We start from the raw sequence: 11,983 nt of genomic DNA on the forward strand, positions 1-11,983 counted from the left end.
TTTGGAAGCTGTTAAGCTGCACTTCCTGTCTACTTAGATAATTAATTTTATTCCTTCTCAAATCTCTGATGGGGTTGAAGGCTAAATAGTTTAGTTTTCAATTAAGCTTAGTTGTTTAGGGGTGAAGGTGTTCTTAGGTCTAGATAGATGTTTTAGGTAGTTAATGACGAGATACGATAGATACTGATTTACATTTAGAATTTTAGACTCACCAAGTTAGAAAAGATGTTCTCTTAAAGATTGCCAAATACAAATAGCCAAAACACTGTGAATGTAACAATTATACAAGTCCTGATTGCTTTGTGGTTCTTTTTGCTGTAGGTAGTTTATTGTATATATGTGTAATAATATAAATTTATATGTTTAAAAGTGAAAAAAATTAAAAATAAATAAATATGTTAGAAACAAAATTCCATGTTATTACCTTCCAACATATACTCTGGAAGGACTTAGTAAATATTTTATGGGTATAAATCCTGTAACAAAATTGAAACAATAAAAGCGAAAGGTTAGTATTTTAAACATTTAAAAATATACCTTTAAGACAACAGCAATACAGCATGCTTGTTGGTATACATTTTCAGCTGTAGCTATTTGTCAGAAAAAACTGCAGCCATCCATTACCAGAAAATAGAATAAAAAGATCTTTAGTGTAATATAAGTAACTCTGGTGTTTTCATAAATGATAGTTATTATTTTCTCTCAGAAGAGAAAAACCAAGGTTGACATTAGAAACCACGAGCTACTTAAATGAACACAGTAAAAGAGGAACTCATGATTCCTTGCATCACAAAGACCATACATTTTAACTCTGTGAACAAAGAAAAGTAGAAATTATGATGTGTTGGGGAAAATGTGCTTGACTCTGAGTCTAAAGGACTGTCTTTACGCGTATGCTATGTGAAAACCTCAGATGACTAAATGCTTTGGAGAAGATTGACTATAAAATGAAGAATCTAACAGGCTTCCCCATAAGAGGCCTGAAAGATTTATAGCCCAACGCAAATGCAAAGAGCAGCGGGAGGAAATGAAGCACTGGCGACTGTTGATCAGGCAGATCACCTGAGATCTACAGGGAAATAAGAGCTTCAAAAACAAAAGCGAGTGAAAAGTAAAATAACATGAGAGTAAAAATCGAACAGGTGTATATTGCCTTCCAATTTATCGTATAGAAAGCACTTTGCCACATAGGCAAAGATGAATGTTCTTTTTACCACTTAGAGCAGGAGAACACTCTGCTGCTCCGACCAAGCCTGCTTCTGATTAACACAGCTGTCCCATACAACAGTCTGCCAGGTTTTAAAACAACAAAGGCTCTCAATGGGAAGTGTCTAAAGCAAGCGGACTAGAAACCATAAGAGTATGTAGAGAAGCTCACTGGCACAGCGAGTCTCACATCGGACAGTGGCACAGAGGCCTGTAGTGCACACGAGACAGTCTCAGTTGTCTGAACACAAAACAAAACAAGACACAGTAAAGTTTCCAGCCAAGGTGCAAAGGTCATCCCTCAGCAGCAACCCCTTACCTCTCAATATGAGTAGTCTCTACACAGATATTTTTTATAATTAATTTTGTTCTCCAATTTTTAAAAAAGTGAGTATAATATGCCTCATTTTAAGTAAAAAAAAAAAAAAAAAAGGGGCTGTGATTAACCTCATTGGCAACTTCATCATTGGCAACTTCATCATTATATCAATAACTAGAATGTAGAGGTATTCTGAAGCGTTGTTTTAGGAAGTGTATAAAAGAGATGCTCTTGGTATTTCAAAGGCTGCCATTGGAGTTGCTCAAGCTTTGCCATGGGGAAGCTGATATTGATGCAATGTAGTGATGGGCTTCTTGCATTTAAGTTACCACGTGACAGAGAGTTTTACAAATGGCACACTGGTGACTTTTATCATGGGCTGGAGGCTTTGTTTTGTCTTGTAATTTGAGGGTACAGAGCTTGTCATCATGAGGGAAGTACAGTGGAAGGAGCAGCTGGAGGTCATGCACCACAAGAGGCTGACTCCTTAGATCTGAGTAATCAGAGAAAACATCTGAGGTAGCAGAGAGGAGACAGGAAGTGAGACAGGGCCATAAATTTCAAGATACGATCCTAGAAACTCACTCTCTCCATCTATACTCTGGCGCCCGAAGGTTCTGAAACCTCCGAAAACAATGCCATGAGTGAATCTCGCTTTCAAATGCATGAGACTGTTGGTAGCATTTCATAGTCATTGCAGTAAGTCTGTTAGGTTGGGAGGGTTTAAAAGGAAATTGAGTTAATATCTAATTTGGGAGATATCAGATAGAATATCTTCAACGACACTATTAAAGTTGACTGGTTTATGAACCATATCTGCCTTTTTTTCAATTGATGATGGGATTTGAACTCTGAGCAGCGAGTGCTCTTAAACACTAACCCATTTCTTCAGCCACTGAAGTCAGAGTTTTTTTAAAGATTGTTAGAACTAAGTGAAGCACAGAATCAGGTTCTGACTGTTCACAGAAGAAGAAACCTAGTGATCGTGTCTGTGTTGTCAACAGCAGATGCTTCTACACAACCCTGCATCAGTACCAGAGTCCAGCATGAACTTGCTCATCTTTTCCATCGTTGGCAAGAAACAATGTGAGATGGTGACCATACAGTACATTTTATCTTTCATTGGAAGAGTTTATATCATTAACGAAGACAGAAAATGTAAGTATTTTATGCTTTCAATTGTGCTAAAAAATTTGTCTTCATGCACACATTATCTAGATTGTACCAGATGTGGAATTCCTGTGGTAACAGCTTGTACTGGTTAGTGTTTTGTCAACTTGACACAGCTTAGGTCATCCCATTCCAGGGAACCTCAGTTGATAGAGATGCCTCCATCTGATTGCCTGTAGATAAATCTGCAGGACATTTTTTTTTTTTGCTTAATAATTGGTGTGGTGGATCAAGTACACTATGGGCAGTTTTCTTCCCTAGGAAGTTAGTCCTGGATTCTATTTATATTATTGTCTTTTTCTTTAAGTTATTCTGTGAAAATTGCATGTATGTACACAGTACATCTTGGTCATACCCACCCCCCACTTCCCACTTCCATTCTTCACCTGGTCTTGGATTCTTTAAGAAAGCAAATGGAGCAAGACATGGGAACCAGATCAGTAAGCCCCACTTGTTCATGGTCTCTGCTTCAGTCTCGCCTCCAGGTTCCTTAATTGACATCTTGCCTTGGTTTTCCTCAGTGGTAGACTCTGGTTGGGAGCTGAAAAATGGAATGAATGGTTTTCTCCCTTGACCTGGTTTTGCTCATTGTTTTTATCACAGAAATTGAGTAAGTTGATTTATTGGTGTTCAATCTGGCACTACAAATTAGCTAACAAATAATTATGGTAAAAGATTATCATATGGTTCATTGAAATTTATATCATAGGAACATCTAATTATGTCATTTTTATAAGTGTTTGTATTTATTGTAAATACATCAAGACACAGTCCTTGTAACAGTAAATATAAAAATATCATTTAGAAGCTGATGAGAGAGAGAGAGAGAGAGAGAAGAGAGAGAGAGAGAGAGAGAGAGAGAGAGAGAGAGAGAGAGAGAGAGAGAGAGAGAGAGAGGTCAGTATTTTTCATATACGCATGAGTATCCTCAACATCTACATAATAAATTCCAAGCTTAGCAATGTGCATCTATAATCCAAACAATGGGAAAAGCAGACAGGAAGATCCTGGAGGTTTCTGGCCAGTCAGTCTAGCTGATCACTGCACTCTAGGTTCAGTAAGAGACTCTTATCAAAAATTAAATTAAAAGTTGAGAGGAATAAAGACAGGCACTCAACTTCAAACCCTGGCCCCTGTGCCTTCACACACACACACACACACACACACACACACACACACACACACACACACACGTCACACCACAAGCTATTCCCACAAAAATTTAGAAATTTAGATCATGTGACATAAGGATAAATCACATTCTATGGTGGTAATACTCAAGGTGTCATTGGTTTAGAAAGGTTAACACTCTTTTAAGGCTTCAGTCTGGCTCATATTTTCAGCACTACTGATCACACAAAAAATAAAAAAGTAATAATAATATTCTCTATAAAATGATGTAGAATATCGTATTAGGTTAAACAAATTGGAAAAAAGACATTTGGCATCAGTTTTAAAGTCTTTCATTAGGTTATTTTTGACCTTAGGCAAGATATTTATTTCTAACTTATCAGTCAAAGTCACCCAGTTAAAAAATTCTTGATAATATTTTAGGGTTCATTATGTAGAAGGTAAGCAAATTATTCTATACATTTTAAATTATATTTTTGGAAAATCTATGTTTATGTTTAGTACCTAGAATAGTGCTGACCATGTGTCTAGTGCCTTTCAATTTCCCCCTCCTTCCAAAGAACATGAAAAGTATATATCTCCATCCTGTTTAGTATCAGTTCATAGGGCCAGGTAGCTAATTAATCCATTGTAGTGTTACAGCTATTCACATGTAACTATACGTATGATGGAATGAGTGTTTACTTTTCTCAAGACAATGAGGCACTGGGTCTGCAAGTACTTTTTATGAAAAACAAGGCACTTGGAAGTATATGGAATACGTTAGATCAACCCAGATGCCTAACTGTGCCACCTTCTATTTAGCAATCCAAATGGAAATAAAGGAAAATGTCTAAAGAACCATGGAAACAGCATCCACAGTCATTTAAGAAGGTTGCTGACTTTTAAAATGTACTGAGCAACTCCATTAGACACTGCATTGGCCTCTGAGGGGACATTAATGTGACACAGACTGTTTATGAAACTCCCTTTTCTGCATAAGAACTTCCTGAATACATCCAAAGGGAAGATGTTTTCCCCTATCTAATAAAGCAATCTGGTTTACTAAGAAAGAAGGCAGGAAGGTTCACAGACACAGCTTAGAATTTTTAGGGCAGTTCTTTCCAGCCTTACTGAGTAGGGTGTCGGATGACAGAACAGTACACGAGAGGAAGAGAAATCTAAGCACAACGTGGCAGTGGCCTGGAGCCAGGAGAACACATTTCACAACTCTTTATTCGTGAGTGCTTCCCTAACCACACCAGATGGGGAGGCTCCATCAATGTCAAACCTGCTGTTATCATTAGAATTTCCTTATCAGTGGGTTTGGGCTGACATCGCAGCCACCTCTGAGTGTCAGCAGTGAGAACTATCAATTTCAAGACTCAGTATCCTCACTCATTAAAAGGAGTTCTTCAAATGGGAGGTCAGCAGGTGCATATGGAGTAGTGGAGGGGCTAGATACCTTGAGGAAATTCTGTCCCTCTTGTGCAGATTTGATTTGGAAATAAGCATAGACACAGAAGAACATTATGTTGGTGTGGGGAAAAGTGATGATGATGTGTGTTCATGTGTGGGGACTCTCAATGAGAATACATTGCACCGAGAGTAGGATTTGTCGTTAAACGCATGCATATGTCTGTAGATTTTCAGAAAAAAGATTGTATGATGAGTGAGTCCCTTCTAATGTGTTCATGAATTCTTTACATGTGTATATGTGGGTCAAGCCTGCTTTAGTTCTTGAGGACATGGCAATGAAAAGAGGTCTAGGTCCTCAAGATGTGAGAATGCATTTTCTCTGTATTCCTGGTATAAGAGTAGACATTTCTCTGTCCTCGTGATTTGAGAGTTGACTTTAGACAGAAAACAAGGAAATATGAAATGTTTGACAAGCTTCCTGAGTAAAAGAATTTCACTTTGGCTCTTTCCTTTTGTGGCCATCACTGGATGGCAGCCACCAAAATGAAGTTCAATCCCTTCATGACTTCTGACAGAAGCAAGAAACCAAACGCCATTTCAATTCACCTTCTCACATCTGAAGGAAGAAAATGTCTTCCCCTCTTTCCAAAGAGCTGAGGCAGAAGTATAATGTCTGGTCCATGCCCATTGGAAAGGATGATGAAGTTCAGGCTGTATGCCACACTATAAAGGCAAGCAGACTGGCAAAATGGTCCAGGTGTACAGGAAGAAATGTGTCATCTACATTGAATGAGTGAGGCAAGAAAGGACTAATGCCACAACTGTCCCACATGGCATCCACCCCAGCAAGGTTATCACCAGACTAAAGTGGTCAAAGACCAGAAGACGATCCTGGAAAGGAAAGCCAAGTCTTGACTAGTAAGAAAGGAGAAGGGCAAATACAAAGAAGAAATGATAGAGAAGATGCAGGAATAGGGGTCTCTCATTAAAGACTCTTTATGTTAAAGAGAAGGAGAGAGAGAAGAGACGAGAGAGAGTGAGGCGAGAGAGAGATGAGGAGAGAGGTGAGAAGCGAGAGGAGGAGAGGAGAGAGGAGAGAGAGAGAGAGAGAGAGAAAAGAAAAATAAAAAGTATTTCACTCTGGTGCCCGAAGTGTAGACACAATTAGTTGTGCTTGTGAAAAAAAATATTCTAGACAATAGATAGCACATTCAAGAGGCTCAATGGGGCAATGTGTGTTGCAGTGTGTAAAATCTTTAAAAAATTATATTTGGGTGAGAAAGTCAATAATATTATTTTAGGTTATACATATAGATAAGGGGCCAGATTATATGATACTTTAAGTTTTATACCTTAAGTTTATATAAGGAATGTAGGTGTCTGAAGGGTGTTTTCAAGTAGCTGAAATATTACAATAAAGGGATAAATTTTTCCTTGAAGAAGAATTCATGGCCAGTGAGTGGGCTTGGCTTAGCGGGTAAACATAACTTAATTATCATTGAGGTGATATTACCATGGTGGAAGCTTCAGTTCAGTTCCTAGGATTCATGTGGTAGAGATGGAGCACCAACACCCACAATTGTCCTACGACATCCCTAGTTGTCTTACGACACCCACAGGCATGCTATGATAAGCACACATGCACATACACACCCACACATGTACACAAAACAAGGGAAATAAAAATTAACCTCAGAGAATCTACGATTTGTTCTTTGATGAAAAAAGGAATGAAACACAGGTTTCTATTTGTTGAGCTCCAATGTGTCACGTAAACTCTATTTACTGTGGTGGAAACACAATATTGTTTAAGGTTCAGAGTCCTGAGAAGTAGGCATTCTTAATTCCCTGAACATAGGATAAAGTAGATGCAGATAGCAAGTCAATCATCTGTGCTATAGCTACTTTGTAGTTAAGGCATCTTTGAAACTCAGGTCTGCTTGTAGGTATCGGCTCCTTCTTCTGTTTGTACTTGTTTGTCTCAGAAGGTGTAGCTGGAAGGAGCCACAAAGCTGACATAAAATACACATGTGTCTGAAAGTAAGGTAGCCAGTAGCAAATAAGCTGTCTTTCTGTGAGTTTGAGGCTAGCCTGATCTACAGAGTAAGGTCCAGGACAGCCAAGGCTACACAGAGAAAACCTGTCTCAAAAACACAAACAAACAAAACAAACAAACAAACACACAAACACATAAGCTGCCTTTCAAGGACTGAATGATTGGCACACGTTCTTAAAGTTTTATAGCTATACTTTTATTTTAAATATGTTAAAAATACAGATTGTTCACACTGATCTCATGATTTGGGAAACATTATTGTTTAAGGTGAAATTGACATTCTAAACAAAACACATTTAGTCAGGTCAAAGAAAATATCCATCTTGGGCTCTATGATACCCCATCATCCTGTAAAAAATCAAAAGCTAACAACCAACCAAACACACCTGAACAAAAACACACACAAAAGAAACAATACTTTCTTTACTAAACAGTGATAAGGGAAGAGCGGATAAGGGCAAAACCTGAATATGTGAGGTTGCACGAGGAATTCAATTACTCAAGATTAATCACGTAAAATTGGTTGGAATTTGTGGTGAAAACACCATGAATAACCTGTTACTTTTAAAACTGTTTCCCAAAAGCAGAGCTCTTCAGTGGAAGGCAGAAGTAGAGAGCCACATTATGGGTTGGTCATGAGCTCTCAAAGACCCCTTGTGTCTCTTGCTCTTGTCAAGGGGTGGTCAGAAGTGTGGCTGTAAAGGAGAGAGACCATACTTTATTTGGCTTACCACAAAAGTCAATGTGCGTGCTTGAGGACTCTGGCCACCGTCTCCCACAGGCTTTAGATCAGGAGAGTTCATTTTCTTTTTCTTTTAGTAATATTTTTTATTTTACATATGTTTATATTATTACACATATATAAAATAAACTACATACAGCAATAAGAACCACAAAAATCAGGAATTGTATAATTGTTACATTCAGAGTGTTTTGGCTTGTATTGGCAACCTTGAAGAAAACATTTCCTCATCTTGGTGACTCTAAAATTCTGTCTATTATATCTCATCTCTCAAGTTAAAACATCTACCTAGACCTAAAAAACATCTTAACCCCTAAACAACTAAGCTTAATTGTGAAACTCAACTTATGTCTTCAACCCCATCAGAGACTTGAGAAAGAATAAAATTAATTACCTGAGTAGACAGGAAGTGCAGGTTAGCAGCTTCCAAAATAAAAAAAATAGACAGTTCACTACCTAAACACTTTGTTCTCTATAACATTGGAGCACCATCTTCAGCTTTCTGGCCCAGTATATCTGACATACACATTTGTGAGGCAGCGAGCATTGAGGACTTGCTTACCCTGTCTTGGCAGAGTTTGGCAGTCGACTCTGCCTGCATCCAAGCTTACCTATTTTTAGGTAGAATTCTATCTGTGGGAGAAATGAGGACATTTTGCCCAACGGCCGCTTTGCCACATCTGTAGCCATCTCCATAAGGTTCTGTGATGTTCATCATCTTCTTTGAGGTAGGCTGGGTTTTTTCCAGGAATTAACTTGTCTTGTTGTCAAAGAATCCTTAAAACAATAAAACTGTCTTTAAGTGCCATATTCTGGAGGACTTTGAGGTTTTTGAAGACCTTATCTAACTATTTTACCTTATCTGTCTATAGAATCATACCCATCTGTTAGACCTAGGGTGTATATTCTTGTGATAAAAATAGACTAGTAATTGACATGACCGTGATTTGATATATTGACAATTAACCTGTATAACTTACTATCCTAAACAGCCAGCAACAGCACTTTCAAAGTATTGGAGGTAAACCTTGTATTCGACTTGAGCGGTATGACTACAACACCTCATATTAGCGTAGAAATGTGTGTGTGCGTGTGTGTGTGTGTGTGTGTGTGTGTGTGTAATGTATGTAAAGAATAATCTTAAATTTGAATTCTATGCCAATGTATCGAAATTCAGCTTATTTTGCGTCAACATACTAATTTCTATACCAAATGAATTAAGAATCACCTTGTGAGCATAATTAAGGGTTTAAATTGAGGAGTCGACTCAAGAATCTACTTTTTGTCCTATCACCCCTATATATTTCTATATTTCCTCTTCTTTCTTTTCAGACATTTCACTTTCAAAGTGTGTCTTGAGACCCACGGAGGGGCAGCTTGCCATGCCCTTAGGTGCTAGCAGCTGCCTGTCCTGCAGCCTCCTACATTGTAACTTAAGGTTTACTTCAAATACCGTTGTCTTGCTATGTAGATTTTTTTTTTCTGTTCTGAGAAACTTCAGAGTTCCAGGCGTACTTGAATGCATATATCTTTTCCATAGTCCCTATCCTATATTCTGTAAAACAGCTGGGAATTCTTCTATTTGTCTGAGATGCCAAATTATAAACTGGCTTATGAAAAAAATACCAAAAATGAAAGAACAGAGCAGATTATTCTACATTATTGGTAAAGCTAGAGAATATTTTAGCTTCTTGGGAGACTACTTTTCAGCTTTGTAAATGTTTGGAAACTCTTGGTAAATTGTTACTTTCATGGAGAAATTCATGTCAAAATTAACAAGAATTCATTGAGTATCTCTCTCTCTCTCTCTCTCTCTCTCTCTCTCTCTCTCTCTCTCTCTCTCTCTCTGTTAAGTTTAAAACTCAGCCACGAATTAGAAGCACCCATTATAACAGACTCATATGCTATTATTTTAACAAGCAGTTTTCCTAGTGTACTTTCTATTCAAAGATTTATTAATGTAGCAAGCATGGTCTGTCTCAAGAGCAGTCTTTAGTAAAATATGACCAGAGACAAATAGAATGTTAACTGCAAGAGTAATTTGGTTTATAATAACAGAAAGAATTTATTGCTAAGTCAAATATTGGGTAATATCCGGAAAGACATTTATTTCAAGTGCCCAATAGTCACCTCATCTTAACAGTGACATAAATCCTAGCAAGTCCAGGTGAAGTTGTTAGGTTATTCATTTCCTAGTACCTGTTCCCATTGCCCCTTTCTCTCTAGCAGCTGTAAATCCTTGAAACAAGATTCATTGATCTAGCCATTCATATATTAATTCTTCCAACAACATTTATTGAATGCCTATTTTTATTTATAATTTTATATGGTTTTTAATGCAGTAAATGCCACATAGAGAAAGGTGCACAAATCATAAGCACAGCTCAATGACTGATGATAAACACAGAGGGCCATGTCGTCTGGCTCACAGAGCAGCAAAGGCAGCCTACTGGAAGACCCTCTGTGCAGACTTTTATCATTGTCTCTTCCTGAAGGGAACCAGTGGTCCAGGTTGTAGTGTGATTTAGACTTTATATACACAGCATCACACACACCACACACACACACACACACACACACACACACACACACTCTGTGTCCGAGTTCTCCAGTGTTATCTTGGAGATTTATGTGTTGTGCAAAAACACGTCGAGATGTTTCATGTCTATATTCTCGATTCTCTAACGAGACTGCTGTGTTTCTCACCATTGTAGAGTAGATAAATCCATCTTTATATTCAGAATACTATTACTTTCAACTTTTTGTACAGAATGATTGGTACACAAATGCAAGCATTTCTCTTGGGTAAATGTCACAAGGAGTACTGTAAAATACACATATGTAAGCAAACAACTAACTGGATTTTTGTCTGTGTGGTTGTCACCAACATCGAGGCCTGTTGAAAAAAAAATCTCCCCATGGTCTTTCCCTGTACAAAAGCCTTTTCTTTTATATGTAATAGTGCCTACCAAATTGGTGCTCCTGGCAATTACTTCAAATTATATACATAATTTTAAAGTCCTCTTCTATAACTCTATTTACTTTCTGAGAGTCATAACTATGACTTAGTACACATGTCCTTTACTATAACTTGTCAGTTTTGTTTTCTTATTCATCTGATTCTGTTTGACAGCCAACTGTTGTCTATGGAAATACTTATAGATAATATAATATCTTACCCAGAAATTTATATCCATTACTGTAATTTAGTTAGAAAAAAAGCTGACTAGTGATTAAGCTTGGATCAATTACAGCTATTTATCTACTTATTAACTTATTGTTTTATGTTCAGGTGGGATCTTATTGCTGCCCTGGTTGGTCAGAAGTAGCTATATACTATTGAGGTGGCCTCCCTCAAACTTACAGAGACCCTTTGATCTCTTCCCACTGAATGCAGGGACTCTAGGCACATGCTACGATATCTAATTTGAAAATATTCTTAGTTCCCTCACATTTCTGGGTTTACAGACCTAATTCTCAGTCAAAATCGATGTGATTTTTTACCTGCCATTGACCCTGGGAGGCCTTGAATCCCTGTGTGTGGCTGCCAACCCCAGTGGGAAGTGACACTTCTGATAGACTCTGATTGGCGCTGCAGAGACAATCCAGTGGTTTTCACATTCTCCTGACTTCACTGTGCTTCTGGAACCTCAACCCCAAACCTTTTCACTGCTTTGTGATTCAAACCCATTCCAACTTTTAAAAAAAGAATTGTTTTGTATGCTTTTTCTAATTGTTCTTGGAGGGACATTTGGTCCGAAGAAACTTAGCTTGATTTTGTTGTAAGCTCAATTCATAGTGCTTTTGTTTTCATTCTTTACGTTTTTTTTTTCAAGTTCTGCAGAAGGAGAAAAAGACACAGCTTAATAAGAAACAATCTCTCCCCCTCAGGCCATGCTCATTGTTCTGATAGAGTCAGAAAAATATAAAGTAAATGCAAGCCTAGAGCCCAATGCTACCA

This window comes from Acomys russatus, chromosome 3 (assembly GCF_903995435.1).
Source record: "Acomys russatus chromosome 3, mAcoRus1.1, whole genome shotgun sequence".
Lineage (NCBI taxonomy): Eukaryota > Metazoa > Chordata > Mammalia > Rodentia > Muridae > Acomys > Acomys russatus.